The sequence below is a fragment of the Pinus tabuliformis genome, chromosome 1_2 (genome assembly GCF_031772625.1).
Source record: "Pinus tabuliformis cultivar Carrire ecotype Pingquan chromosome 1_2, CPIR1, whole genome shotgun sequence".
NCBI lineage: Eukaryota > Viridiplantae > Streptophyta > Pinopsida > Pinales > Pinaceae > Pinus > Pinus tabuliformis.
This window is the reverse complement of record NC_142298.1, coordinates 680,395,897-680,410,976: the sequence shown is the minus strand read 5'-3', so window position 1 is coordinate 680,410,976 and position 15,080 is coordinate 680,395,897.

Here is a 15,080-nt window from a genome sequence, read left to right as displayed (position 1 = left end):
CATACTCATCATCAAGATGTCAGACCTTCTAGAAGCTAGGATTTCTTCTTCAAGCAAAAGCAATCAATTCTTCAAGATTTGTCTAGAGTTTACAAACCCTAGATATTCAACAATCCTAGGGTTTTGTCCTAGGTCTCCCTCACATCAGTCCTAGGGTTTGTCCTCAAACCCTAGGATCAAACCCTTGCTTATAATGTTCCAAAATTTTTAATCTTATATTGTTATAGATGCCAATAGATAGAATCAATAAAAGAACTTTAGATAATTTCTGAAACCAAAGGATCTTCAAATCTGGAAACCCTTTAGGAAAATAATCAGCAATGTTGACACTTATCTCATTCAAGTATCAACCTTGAGATCAACATCTATATGATATGTTCTATAAATGCCTTCAATAATTTTCAACATCCTAAGGTTTACTTAAAAAACCCTTATAAGAGTTCGAAAAATGTTTTAGACTTGCAAACAAGTTCATCAAGTCTCAATATCCTTAACAAGTGGAGTAATTTTTTCATATATTTCTAATGTCCTATATTAATAAAAATTTCATCATGATAAGACTTCAAAGACATTGGTCTTGAAGCGAGGAAAGTAGCATCTAGCAGACCTTTTGAAGTTGAGTCCTACTAACCCTCAAACTTGAAACTCGATAGATTTTGACATGTCCACTCAAAATAGTTTGATAGCTTGATAGGGTAGAAAGGATATTATCATATTTTGAATTTATAGAGGATCTGAGCAGACATATACTAGACCTTCAGGTCGGATTCTGAAGAATTGACCTTCTTATATATATAGACACATTTGATCACGCCGTTCTTCTTTTTAAATACAGGGACACAAGGATATAATTCAATCCATACCATAGTTTTGGATCTTAGCCTTCAAATACAGTCTGACCAGAATACTTGGCACAAAGAAAAGTCATCAAAATTTTAATGCTGGAAAAAAACTCAGATTTATTCTTTTCTCAGAGGCATGCAGATTCTACAGACTACAAGCCTTCCTTCATAGGGGTATGTGAGTCTATTCATACCACAATAAAAATAACATAGCATGAGTAACTATCATAAAGAGGTTCATATAGAGAGTACATTCACAAAGAAACATGTAAGCTCGTGTGAACCATACCGAATTTGGTCCAATCTATGTTGGCTCGTTGATCAAATGGATATACCTTAAGCACCCAGAATAATAGCTGATGTGTACACCTCTAATAATAAATCTGACATGCTCAAATTTACTCACAAATAGAGAGTATTGATGCCACCCTTAGTTTGCATGATCCACAGAGATGATTCCACAACAAGCTTGCATAAAGGGCCAAGGAGATGAATTCAGATATTGTATGTGTATATATATCAAGACTTCACATATCTACAATGAATGAATCACAAACCTTGATTATGCTCAGGGTACCTCGTAGGTATTTTCGGGTTCGAAAATTAAATGGAGGATTTGTGCCACAGGATTGCTCGTATAGAAAATATATGGTGCTAAGAGATCACATAGATGCCTTATGGAGCTAGGAACTTACCTTAGAGAAACAAAAATCAGAGCTTTGCATCATACCTTACAGATTCAGGCCTCAACCTGTAGCTCAAATAAATATGCCACAGAAGATGACTTAGAAATTTCAGATGCCTTACCACACACAAAATTTAGATTCTTTCCCAACTCTGGGATATGATCAACCATTGAAATAGTTTTGAACCTTAGAGTTTGCATAAATTAGATGCCATAGAAGTATCACAATAGAGGAGTTACAAAAAAATGCTCACTTACTTTGTCAAGACCATAACAAGGCGGATCACAGAGACCGTATCCAGATTGGATCATTAATGAAAAGTACTAGCATTTGTAATATAGCCTGTATTCAATGCAGACCATAAGGAGCTCAGATAAAAGAGAGGAAACAATTATCAAAACCTCGCATATTCTTATAATACAAAGCTTGCATAAAATATTGTCATTTTTCGGAGGATCATTCAAAGTGCTACTCGGATTAGAATAACGGTCTGGACTTCAATCATGGAATAGCTTGGATTATATAGAGAGTATACAACCCATAGAAATATATTTGTACTTACAGAGACAATCTCATGCGACCTTTCTTTGGATAGGAATTTCAAATTACTGAGATAAGTCCGAGATTCAACTGTCATGTAATTTGCAAGAGATGCCACAAATTCCATGCAAGGTTAATTCAACATATATTAAATAGACCTCTGTAACTCAAACATGTGATTACACCTCGCTCTACATCAAGTGAACTTAGCCTAGACACGACCTTCCTTTCTTGGCTTGGATGGGACTCGACCCTTTTCTTGTCTCTTTGAATTTTCTTTGGTCTGGTCATAGATTTTTAGAAACTTCGCATTGGTGCCTCAGAAATGTTTGGTCCTCCAAACAAATTTGTATGGTGCCTTCATGACTGCTCTATAGTGCCCCCAAATTCGATACCATGTTAATTTTATTAGGCCATAGCTAGAATAATTTTCTTAAGCAATTTAAAAACTTCAAATAATCATCATGTAACATTTTTCATCATGAAGAAAATAAATTCACAAGCATGATAAAGTAGAAGAAAATCACAGTAGAAACACAATGAAACCATGAGAAAAGAAGCACAAAAATTAGTAGAAACACAATGAAACCATGAGAAAAGAAACACAGAAATTAGGCCTGAGACCAGGGAAAAACACACAAGGGGAAAACCCATAAAATTATTCCTTATAGAGAGAGAGAGTTCAAGATACATAAATACATCTCAAACATCATGAAGATAATAATGAAAACCAATACCCAAGAATGAGATGAACAATCAACCCTTCTTCTTGCAATTTCGTTCCCCTTCTTCCTCATCTTTTTCATTGTAACAAAGCTCATGAGAAGATAGATTGTTATGTCCAAATGAAGGTGTAAAAATGTTTTCATATAGATTTTTGAGAGGGTTGAATGGGTGCCTCTTAGGGGCCCAATCGTCCTATAAGACAATTTGAGGCCGATTTGAAAATTTCGAGGGAAAATAATAAATTCAAATTTACATTTTTTATTTTCTTTTCCTCCCTTTAATTTTTATTGATGGAAATGTTGACCGTAGGCATTCAATACATACTTGCAATCCTCACTAGGAGGCCAGTGGAAGAACACATTTTGAGAAGGATGTTAGCTCCCTCTTGATCTTGGCCTTCTTGCATCAACTTCATCCACAACGTTATCACGATGTCATGTCTTCATTGCATGACCTAAGATTTCTATCTTCAATGGAAAAAACCAATTCAAGATTTTTTTTGCTTTCTAGGGTTTACAAACTCTATATTTTCAATTTCATAATCAAATGTCAGAATCCTAGAGTTCTCATGCCCTTCATATATCCAACATTATAAAAAATCAATCAAGAGAGTCCAATGATGATTTTCTTTCTCTAAATCATTGTAGTAATAGTATTTTGTTCATAAGATCTTGGCCTTCATTTCAATGTACAAAGAATAACTTCATCATTCTTAAACAATAGATGGAAGATATATTTCTTAGCATCAATACTTTCTATACAATATAACCTTCAATGTATATAGTCATTTGTGTCCTTGACCTGTCATAGTGCAAGGTTCGCAAATGACTTTATCAAGAAATCCTTAGAACTTCTAAGCTTGAAGAGGGGCCCAACCTTTCCTTTTAAAGGTAAGATATTTGAGCCAACTAAGTGACCTAAAAAGAATCATATTTAGATTCTTCCAAGCTAATTTCTAGGCTTCTTCCATTCAACAACTTGATATTTTGGGCTCGAGTAATCTTATTATAACTTCTCCCTTTGTTTCCAAATATGTCATCATGATTCTTAAGAGATAATTCAATATTTTTTTCTTTAGTGTAAGCAAGCTTTATTACAAGTTATACTTCAAATATAATTTCAACAATCAATTGCAATGTAGGGTTTATGCCATAGTAATGTTTTTCAAATAAAGTATATATTTAATACTATAATCTTAACAAGGGTCACAAACTTTGTTTATATGGTTGTCATCTAATCTAAAACTTGCATATTATAGTTTTCATTACTCTAAATCATTAGCTTTACAGTTCTTCTTGTAGGTTTTAACTCCCAGGGAAAATTTAACATTGTGTAGCATGTACTCGTCATGAGTTTCATAAATATACTTCAGGGTGATATATCAACCCAAACTGAGGCACTTTCTTAATGCCTTCTAGAAATTCACAAAAGGATGAACTTGCTAGAATTTTTAGAGTGAAATCATTTCAGATCCTTATGAGATTAAGGGACTTGATTCAAGGTTAAGATAAACATCATCATCAATACCCGAAACACCAACATCACAATCATTCGGGTCAACTGTCTTAACCTATAACAATCATGGCATCCACTCTGTATCTATGGTCTTAACCTATAACAACAATATCAAGTAGTCACCATGATCTGGTCAACACCTCAACCTCATAGTATCCATACTAGTCCTTTTTCACCATCACACGAATAGTGCACATACTCCAAGTGAAACTCTGAATGGCCTCAACCTAGGCTGAATTCCAAAACTACAACAAAATAGGCAATTTGCACCAGATTTAGCACCAGATTTCAGTGCATTTTTTTCTCAATTGGGATGAGTAGCTTGGTGCTAAATTTGGCTCTATTGTACAATTTTAAAGTGTCCTTTTTAACGCAAAATTTTGCCTTTTTTTCCACCAAATTTTGCATCCTTTTTTTCATCATATTTTGCACCAAGATTTGCATTTGGTTTTACAACAGGGTTTGCTTCTAGTTTTGTGTCATAATTTGCGTCGAGTTTTACACCATTTTTTACATTTGATTTACTGCCTTTTTTGCATCTAGTTTGTGCCAGTTTTTTCATCTAGTCTTATGCCAATTTTTGCTTCTAATTTTGTACCTTTTTTTACATCTATTTTTGTGCTACTTTTTGTGCCTTTTTTGCATCCAATTTTGCACCATATGTTGAACCTGATTTAGCACCAAATTTTGCATCCATTTTTGCACCTTTTTTTGCTTCCACTTTTGCGTTTTATTTGCAACTCTTTTTTGCATCCTATTTTGCACCATATTTTGCATCATTTGTTGCATCCAATTTAGCATAATTTTTAACACCATTTCTTGCATCCAATTTTACATCCTTTTGAGCATCTAAATTTGCATCTAACTTTGTACCTCATGTTGAACCATGTGTTGTGTCCATCTTTGTATCCCATTTTGTGTCTAATGTTACGTTCAATTTTGATCCATTTTTTTCGTCTACTTTTGCATTTATTTTTGCACCAAGATTTGCATCATTTGTTGCACCTCATTTTGCATCCAATGTTGCATCTCAATTTGCATCCAAATTTGAGCCATTTTTATGCCCATTTTTGCACCATTTTTTATGCTTTTGTGTTCAATTTTGTACCATTTTTTATGTCCAATTTTGCATATTTTTGGTTTTTAATTTTGCATCTCTTTTGGCATCCAAATTTGCACCCTTTTTTCTACCACATTGTTTCATTTGCATCTCATTTTTCACCTAGATTTTAGTTTGAATTTGCATCTAGTTATGCATCATTTTTGGCATCCAATATGGCATCCTTGGTTTCACCCTTTTTTAGTCCCATTTTGCATCTTGTTTTGTGTCTTTTCTTACATTCTTTTTTGCACCCAATTTTGCATCCTAATTTTACACCATTCTTTGCATCCTCATTTTGGTGTCCATTTTTGCATCCTTGTTTGTGCCCAATTTGGTATCCTTTTGTATGCCCTATTTTGTTCCCTTCTTTGTGTCTAGTGTTGCACCCTTTTTTAATTCTACTTTAAAACCCTTTTTGTGTCATTGTTTGCATCTTGTTTTGATGGCTAGTTTAACATCCAATTCTACTCCCAATTTTTCATCCATGATTACATCCAATTTTGGCTTCTTGTTTAGAGCTGTACTTTTATTTCCACTTATGACCCCCTTTATGGGTTAATTTTACTAATTTCAATTACATAGTGAAATATATTACAGTTTTAAAATATCATTTTGCTATAGGATTTAATGCACGGTTAGATGAACAGAAAACCCTCTCAGGTTATCTCGGAAACCTAGGGCAGGCTGAGTAAGAGAAAGGTTATTCTAAGGCTTAGGATTCTCAATAGATCAAGATGTAGAGTAGAGATTAAGAAGAAGAGAAGGAATTCATATGAGTCCTCGCATGTAGGTCTTGTTGGAGTTTTTAATGTAGTTGGGAAGCACTCCTAGCTAGCTCTAAAGCTTGGTCCTACACATAAGAGAGAGAACAAATCAACCTTCACAAAATAATATCTTGATAATCAAAATTATTAGAAACATCTAAATATTACTGAATAAATATAAATAAACCAAAATCTGATACATGCATTAGTTAAACAGAAGAAGTAAACAATGAATAGAAGCATATGGAAGGAATAACAACCTATCTATATTATTAAAGGAATTGGGGAAAGTTGCAACCATCATATACAGTTGCAGCAACACCTCCCCCAACTCCTAGCTCCAAAACTCTCTCTCTCAAGATAGATCTCAACAGCATGACAATACAAGAATTCCCATACTTTTCTCAATGGCCAATCCTCCAATATATAAGCAAGTGAAGGCTATAAAGATTTCCCAAATTCCTCATTAATTCAATTTGGGAAAAATATTTTGGGTGAATAATGTTTCCTCATATAAGAATGGTTTTTCCATTTTTTAGATGCTTTTGTGCTTAGAAAAATCTTCCCCATGCTTTATGGTTCTTTCCCATTTTTGTATGCTTTTCTTGTTTAGGAAAAATATAAATATGAGGATAAAGAGATCACATTCCACCACATGAGTTTCCGAAAGTGAACAAGAGTGTCAAAGTCTAGCTAAGTGAGAGTTATGATAACACAAGTTAGATGAAGGGGACAACTTGTTATAGACCGGGATAATGTGGTCCTCATGGTACATAACTTGTATTATAGTCTTATATAGTCTAGGATAAAGGGGTATTTCAACCAAAAACATAGTATTCTCCTCTCGAGCTGATGTGGAGATATTTTCATGTATAACACATTTAAGAAGATATCATAATTCAAATTGATAACTTGATGTTTGTAAACAAATTTAAGGGTAATTGACAACATTCATCAAAAAAATAGTAGTATCATCATATATAACAATTCTCCATAAAAAAATATTGACAATTTTCAATATACGTATATGACTACTAAATTAACACTTATCACATATATCTATTCTAAGGTAAATTCACAACATTACATCCAAAAATAGTAATATCATCATACATAATGATTCTCCATCAAAAATCATTGACAATTTTCAACACATATATAAAGTAATAAGATAATACTAATAATATCCTCATCATCTTTAATCAAATCAACTAAGATTCAAATGTGTGATTATCATATCAAAATTTTTCGTGAATACCATTCTTCTAAGGTAAATTCACAACGTCCATCAAAAGATAGTAATATCATCATATATAATAATTCTCCATCAAAATAATGTTGATAAATTTCAATATATACATAAAATAACAAGATAATAATGATAATATCATCATCATATTTAATCAAATTAAATAAAATTCAATGTATGATTACCAAATCAAAATGTTTCATAGATATAATTATTCTAAGGTAAATTCACAACATCCATAAAAAATAGGAATCTCATCATACACAATAATTCTTCATAAAAAAATGTAAACAATTTTCAACATATTCATAAGGTAACAAAATAGTATTGATAATATCATCATCATTATTCGAATAAAATAAACTTCAAATGTATGATTACCATATTAATACATCCCAACTAAATATAAAAAATAATGCATGGCTAGCTAGCACCGCGAAAATCATATCAAGATCATCCTCATGATCATTTCCATGATCATCATCCTGACCATATTCATAATCTCATCCAAATAATCATCACCAATTCCATCTCCATCCTCATCATCATCGTCTCTGATATATGATGTAATATAAACATAGTATGTATCATCATCTTCACGGTCATTACCTGTAGCGTTTTGGAAAAAAAAAATCAATATTACATGTTAGTACTAATTCCATTGCACAATGCAAATTTTTGTTACAATGCTAATCATAAAATGAGGTAGGACATAATAAATAATAGTACTAAAAAGAAAATTAAAATATCGTTTAAGATATATTGGAGATCCAACTAAGATTACACTTGTAAATCACGTTAAGTAGTAGAAGCCTTTTTTAATGCATATGAAGTAGGTACCCATTTGTTCTTCATATTCTATTGTGAATGTTTCTTATGATGTCCATGAATGATTGGTAAATTAAGAGTTATTGGAAGCTTTATTTCAAATTACAATTGTAATTCAAATTAAAAATAGAAGAATTTTTAACAAAAAAAGAATGTCACATGAAAAAGTAAATTGTTTTTAATGAAAAATAAGTCACATACAATATGAACGTCACATGAAATATTGAGTTTTTTTCAATGCATGTAATTTTATCTATGATATAATGGATCCTAATGTTCATTCAAGAACAAATGCTCACAAATAATTACTTCATTTTATCCATTATCACACTAAATCCATTATACCTAGTGATGACAATGATTCCATTCAAATTGTTTTGAACTCCCTAAATATAATGTAAAAGAGAAATAAAATCTTGATTTCAATTTAGCTCTAAATCAAATTGATTTTGAACTTCCTAAACTATAAATTTTTTCAAAATAGTTTGATATTATTATGATTTTAGTACTAAATACAATGTATGTAGTGATGTAAGCAAGGGGCTTTCAACCAGACTAGGTTTAGGTGGAGTGAAAGGTAAGGTAAGGTGGGAATTCTACAAAACTTTCTTTGGAAGGAAAAATATCCCTTATCTGCTAGTGGTGGTTAGGATTTAAAAACATGGAAACAAAGTTTGAAAGGTGCCAACAAGAATTAAAAATGCTCAAGTTCATTACCTCTAGAGAGTGGGTTCATATTATATCTTAGATTATTGTGGTCTAGATGAAAACTGGGTGAGATAAAATTTTTAGAATTGTAATATGAACAAGAATGTTAAAAAAAAGGAATTCTAGAGCTATTGGGTTTGTTAGCACTAGAATTTTTTTATTAAAAATGTTTTTATTTTAGTTAAAAAATAAATTTCATCAATCTAGAAAAATTATTTCTAGAGTTATCGAGTCTATGAGCACTAGAAGAAAGTTTAGTAAAAACTTTTTCATTTTGTTTAAAAAGTAAATTTCATTTCTATCATTCCAACTCATGACCCCAAGTTCCAACACCGAACTCCAGTTCCAACTCACAACCCCAATTTCCAACACCAAACCCCAAGATATGATATAGATCTATGAAGTACTAGTATGCGACTAGGAATACAAATATGGCTATAACAAATAACAGAAAGGGTAGACAATGAAACCTCTAGCTTATTTTTGATATTTTTGGCCTTGTGGGCATAGTCCAAAGTGTTGAGAGTTTCTTCAAGATAGTGGAAATATGGTGAAACAGTTTCTATTATGCAAGTCTTTCTCCTCCCACACAACGAATCATGTAACAGTCTTGTAAGTTTACTATCCCTGCACCCTTTTTCAAAGTTAGATACAAAATTACAGTCTAATTTCATTCTCAATTACACTAAGGGTCAAACTACTTAAATGCCACAGAAAAACTAACCCAAATATACTTGTAAGGAACATGTCCAAGATGCTCCACAAGAGTAGTAATAACACGACCTAATGTTAGTATGATTTTGTTGATCTCCCCTACCTCCCTTGCATGACCCTGCAAAATTCATTAAATAAATTACAATTGAATTTTTTGTCTTTAGTCCCTCCCAGGATGTATGTAGTGTGCACTAAATATCTCACACATAATCTAGTTAAGTTCTGAATATTCAATTTTAGTTTTTCATGTTGTGTAAGTAGCAATATTTGACCACCATATTCCAACCTTACAAACCATAATCTATTAGATGTCATTCCAATTTATATACTAAGTACAAAAATAAGCTTGAACTTTACCATCTACTAAAAGTTGGATATTTTGAATGTCCTCACCTCCCTGGCCCCTAACTGAGATATGTTTTTCTGAACCAGTAAGATCAACCAAATTAAGTTTTTTGCATTTAATCAACTATTCTCTTTCTGGTGTTGCTTCTTTGATATGAATTGTGAAAGAAAATAATGGATGGGAGTGACTGTAAAGAGAAAAAAAATCAGAACTAGAAGTTAGAACTAATCCCATATATGATGAGAAGAAACAACGTGGAGAGGATTTACTTTACCTAGATTTCTTGTTGAGAAGTGTTTTTGTTGTTCTTTGCTTAGCAGAGCCTCTTTCCAGTAAAGTAAATATTTCATTCGCCCTGGTCACTATTTCTTCCTCAAGGCCTCATACAAGTACCCCACCTTTTGCGTCCTCCATCAATGCTAAGGGATTTCATTGTTTATCATCTAACATAACCTTATATATCTCATCAGGTGCAAGCAATTCAGTGATTTATTCATTGTACAACTCCAAGAAGGTGACATTGTATTCATCATTTTGGCTTTCTAAGGTGTCAAATATTTGCTTAACAACCCTTGGAATCACACTAGCATTGGATAGAAGCTCCCCATTTGATGCACTCTGCAGATGCAATGGGTACAATGGTTATACCCCCATCATCAAGTTTCCACCTAAGGCCAATATATTGCTAGATCTGAAAAGATAAACATTTTATAATTGATGACAACAAATAAATTAAGTGCAATTTAATAGGTGCCCCTTGAGGATGTTGTGCTAGAAAACCAGTTAGAATTAATCAGTCATGATTTCAAACAAGTTTTTGCAGTAAAAAGTATAAACTAGAAGATAGCAATGTAGCAATTTATTAGAAAATTGAATGTAGCACTGGGAATCATTAAAAAATGATCTTCAGAAAAAAGCATCAAAACTTACTATTGACATTTTCCCTTCACCTTCCATGGTGTAAGTTTTTCATGTGCCAGTTTGGCCATAAGGCAAATATTGTGCAATTGAAACCTCATAATACTTCATTTACTATTGAAATGACAACTTGATTATATAGATCCTTCTGTTGTGAAAATGAACCAAATACCTGCAGTTTATGAGATTTTAGTTGCATGTTAGTGACATTTCTTAGGCTTGATAACATGTTATTTAATTTATGAAAATGTGTTATTGTCCATATTATTGTTAAATATTAATATTAAATATGTTGGTTTTGAGCATGGTTTAGCAAAAATTTCCCAAAAGGTTTATAGATTGTATTTTATAATGTAATGATTCATTGCTTGATGATATTTTTATGGATATATTTTTTTAATAATTCATTGATTGATGAAATTGTTATGGATAATTTTTTTAGCATATTAACTTGTATGTGATAAAGTCAAAGGTCACCTCTTTTTGATATTTTCATTGGTAAATTTCCCTTAAGGCCATCAAGTTCACCATTCGGTCCCAAGTTAAGGAACTATAGGAGTCATGAAGTGGAATTGTCCAAGCACTTAAATCTTGAAACATGTTTTTTTAGTCAGATTATACTTCCTTTGTGTGTAAATTCTCCATGAAAATAGTCTCATGGAACATGAGGGGCCTCAATAGTAAAGGAACAAAAGACTCCTAAAAGACAAATGGTATACAAAGCACCCATCAATAATGTTGATATAAGAAACAAAAATATTAAGTGAGGTTCTACCTCATATAATTAGCAAATGAGGGAGGAATTTCCAAGTAGTAGTGATTGATGCTTAGAGATACTTGGGTGGAATGGATATTATTTGGAATGATCAGGACATCAAGGTTACCAATATGTTTACCTCTTTTCGCATTATGACAATACAATTTTAGTTAATTGACATCGAGGACTACTACCATGTATCCAATGTCTATGACTCCAATATCGCAAATGGAAAACCTCTATTTCTCAATTATAATTCTAGCACAAGTAATTTATACTCCCCATCTCCATGGATTATTGGGAGTGACTTCAATATTATCAAGTCTCTTGAGTAAAAGAAAGGACAAATCACAATTTTTACCAAGAGATTTTGTAAGCTACACCACCAAATTCGTAAAGTAGTCTCCATTAAAGTTCTCAAACAATGAGTCTCCAACCCACACATGTGGATCAATGAGATGTAATAAATGTGTGTGTGGTGACTAACTTAATACACTATTCTAATAACTACACAAACTTAAGCATCTCACTCCATCACATAAATTGAATGTAGTGTGACATAAGTAAACCAAGAGTAGACATGAAACGCTTATGCAACAAGCATTCCCGAGATCCTCAATTAGTTGCTTAATTGATGAAGTGAAAATGCAAGGGGAAAAGATGAATTCATGATTTAACCATCACAAACATGTGATCAAGTGTGAATAGGAGTGTACATATTCATATGTTTTCCAAAGAGGGAGTGAATACATGAGTTACCATTCATTGTGCCTTATTTTTCTTTATTTTGCTTTTTCTTGTATATAGGACTTAGGGAATGGGTTTTCATAAGTTTGGCATAACTCATAGATATAACATTTACATGAATTTTCACTTCAACATTAGAGTTTAGACTTAGATACATCATTCTAGTGTATCTTTAATGATTTCGACTTTCACTTTATGATTTTATTTCGTCACAAACGACAAAAGGGGAAATATTTTTCCACAAATATATGAATGCTTAATCATAAAGGTGTCATGTTCTGAAAATGAATTAATGATGTTATGCTATATGAAAATGATGGGTATTCTTGAGAAAAGCTTATTATTGTGGATGTATCCTCCCTGGTTGAGAGGAAGTGAGGGTGGACACCATATTCTCCATGTGTCATATACTATGGCTAGGACTAATAGTCGTAAGCCTAGTAAAGACACCAATAGGGAGAATGGTGGATTGGATAAACATTTGGGACCAATATTCTTTAAGAATTTGTACTTTGACTAAGACTAACCACCATAAGTAAAGTACATTAATCCAATATAAGAATAGTCATGAGGATCAACATTTCCTGGTGTCAAGTATTATGACAATGGATTAGGAAATGGTCATGTGAGGAAATACCTGGTGAACATTCTGATGGGGTAAGCGCCTAGAGTGTCAGTGGTGTTCCAAATTTATGCCTCCCAACATTGTGCTCTAATATAATGGAGAGATAGAACTTGTTAGTCAAGGCCTTGCTATTTTGACAATGTTGGCTATGATGATGTAAATAATTGTTGATGCTTATCAATCCAGATCCTTTCTTATATGAATATTTCAACTTGAGAGTAATTTGTTGTGTCACTATGAATACCTCCCTAGTTTGGAGGAAGTGTTGAAAAATGTAATTAGTGTCGGTCTTCATAATGCAATAAAATGTAATTTTTATCATTGCTATTTATTATTATATTCATTATTATTATTTAATTTTGGTCAAAGAATTTTCTTCATTCTTATAGAGTCAAAAAGAAATTATTTTAAGTCAAGATAAATGTATTTGAATCAAGTCCCATTTGGACTTTTGAAAGAAAAAGAAAAACATGAATTTTTAATTTGAGTCAAATAATCAACATAAGACCAAGTCGACCCTCCTTGAACAAGTCAGCCTGAGATGCATCTATTCAAACCTCTTGGATAGGTATATACATCAGTCAACTCAATCACTTGGAAGAACAATCACTTATCATCACAAAACATCATTTCTTGTGCCAAACAAGAATAAAAGACAACTGAAATTAAAAGAGAGATAAAATATGATTTTTTAAGCCTGTTTCTACACACATGTGAAGGTTTTGTGGCTTCTCTATGAAAATTACAGGTCTGAACTTCATCCTTCACTACAGGTCCAAATTTTTTATGATTTGACCATATTTTAGAGTGTTTAATAAATGTTGAGTTTCGTTGACTTTGACTTGGTTGGAGGATAATTGGGGGAGGCTTAACTTGGATATTTGTGGCAATACTGGTCTTGGTCTTAGGTCTTGTATATCTCATTTTGATCTAATTTTATAAGAGAAGGATTTTTGGGTTTTCCCCCTTATGGGGTTTTGCCCTGGATTGGAGCCTAATTCTTGGTGTTCTTTTTTTCCTTATGATCTTTTTGTTTTGCATTTTTGTGTAATTACTTTGTTAAGAAGACAATCTAAGTAATAATAAGCCAAAAAGCATTCACACATAATTATCAAGTTAAGATAATCAATCATTTTCATCTAACACTTGGTTTCTCAACATGAAGTAGGGTCATATGTCCTATGACATCCAACTTGCAATCTATGATGGGAAATCCTCAATAGTCTCTCTGAAGAAAGATGTCCTATTGAGGGGGTCAAGAATAGGTATGAGGCATCACCAATTTTATAGTTGAAGAAGTTTAAATCTTGGTTTGTCAATTTTGGCCCTATGTAGGAAAGAAAACATGGAAGGAGGTGATCCCCTTGGAAGAGTTCAAAAGGGGAAGGCCACATAAGGCCTTATATAAAGATCTAAATCCAAGGACCTCCCTCATAAATAGAGTTAGACATGTATTGAAAGAGAGTAAAAATGATCCTTCCTAATCTTGATAAAGTTGAATCTCATAATAAATGGGGCATCTACATATGAGGTGACCCTCTAACTCTATCTCATGTATATGGCAAAGCTAATAGATATTATTGAGAAGAGGAAAATATCCCAAGAAATACAAAAAATGTAAAAAGTCTGATAGTAATACGTATGCAAAAGATGATCTTGAAACTAGTAAGTTCATGAATCCATGACTATAAAGTCATTGACGTCATCATAATCATTATAATCATCTTCATTATCATCATCATCACCACCATCATCGTCATCATTATTGTCGTCATTGCATTATCATCATAATCACCATTCATGTCGTCATCATCATCTTCATCATCATCATCATCATGATTATGGACATTGTCATCAATTGTTCATAATTATAGGTGTCATAAGAAATATCATCAACCCAAAAAATGTTATGAGTGCTAGAAAAGAGTTGTTAGGGAACATGATATATGCAAGAGAAATAACAACTCTATTTTTTAGAGATGATCGATGATCATCATCAGCACTACCATTATC